Below are 1,073 nucleotides of genomic sequence, written 5' to 3'. Positions count from 1 at the left end.
ATTTATTTCTGAGATGCAAATCTGAATTTTCAGCATCATTACCCCAGTCTTCAGTGTCACATGATCCGTCAGAAATCATACTAATTCATTATAAATATTTTAAATTGTAATAATAATTCACATTATTACTGTTTTACAATTTTACTGTATTTTTGATCAAGTGAATGCAGCCTTGGTGAGCATAAGAAACTTCTTTAAAAAAAAAAAAAAATGGATTAGTCTTTGGAGGCAAACGTGAATGCAAATGAATCTTAAAGCTTCATTTCCTCACCTGTAGGGGGCGATGAACAGATGAGCTCAGCTGCACAAGTAACAGCAACTTTAATCGCTGCAGGTGAGTCCGACATGTTACTCATTCTTTAAATACTTGATCAAAGTATTGTTTTTATATAGTCGTTTAATATGGATGTGGTGAAATATAGGTTGGTTTTGCTGAATATGGCGGACTTTAGTAAGCACCGGCCGATCTAGCCTCGTTTAGCTTCTCGTCCTGACTACTTTCCATATTAATGCTGAGGCCTTTTTATATTATTAAATGAGCCTGGGTCGATTGAGAAGTGATTATTTTTTCTCTTACTCCTAAATCTGCAGTAATGGATAACAACATATTAAAGGAGTTCGTACCCTTGAGCTGTTCTCGTTTTATCCGTCAAAGAAGCAGACAGCTTTTGTAAGCAACGTGCTCTGAATGTTTTCTATTGAACTGCATTTGTGGAACTGCTGGGGCTGAGTGAATAGATCATCTATATTGTATTATTCACCTTATAAATAATATTATCATCAAGGTAGTTTTCTTAAGTGAGTCATAGCCTAGAGACGAAGAAAAAAAGGAGCTGCACGTGCTGCTGTTGTGCGGTGTTTTGATTGTGCGCGTGAAGCAGAGCTGCCTCAACAGCAGTGTTGCCAAACCCCTCCCTCAGAAAATCTCTAGAACCACCCTCAAAAGTCTCCATTGTTCACAAAAAGTCGCCAAATGTGAAAACAAAGTAAATACAGGTAAATTTGGTAAAGGAAAGTATATATATATATATATATATATATATATATATATATATATTTTAAAAATGATAACA

General features: G+C 35.2%; 1 protein-coding gene across 1 annotated transcript in view; it reads left to right on the top strand.

Annotated features, from left to right (window-relative positions):
• Nucleotides 1–277: 277 nt before the first annotated feature.
• Nucleotides 278–1,073, top strand: part of gpat2 (glycerol-3-phosphate acyltransferase 2, mitochondrial) — a 43,833-nt gene continuing 43,037 nt past the window's right edge. The window contains exon 1 of the mRNA XM_016445359.1: nucleotides 278–334. The gene's annotated coding sequence lies outside the window, so the exon portion shown is untranslated. The remainder of the gene's footprint in view (nucleotides 335–1,073) is intronic.

Source organism: Sinocyclocheilus anshuiensis, unplaced genomic scaffold (assembly GCF_001515605.1).
Source record: "Sinocyclocheilus anshuiensis isolate Anshui unplaced genomic scaffold, SAMN03320099.WGS_v1.1 scaffold275, whole genome shotgun sequence".
Lineage (NCBI taxonomy): Eukaryota > Metazoa > Chordata > Actinopteri > Cypriniformes > Cyprinidae > Sinocyclocheilus > Sinocyclocheilus anshuiensis.
The sequence above is the reverse complement of the archived record's forward strand: the minus strand, read 5'-3'. Positions and strand labels throughout refer to the sequence as shown.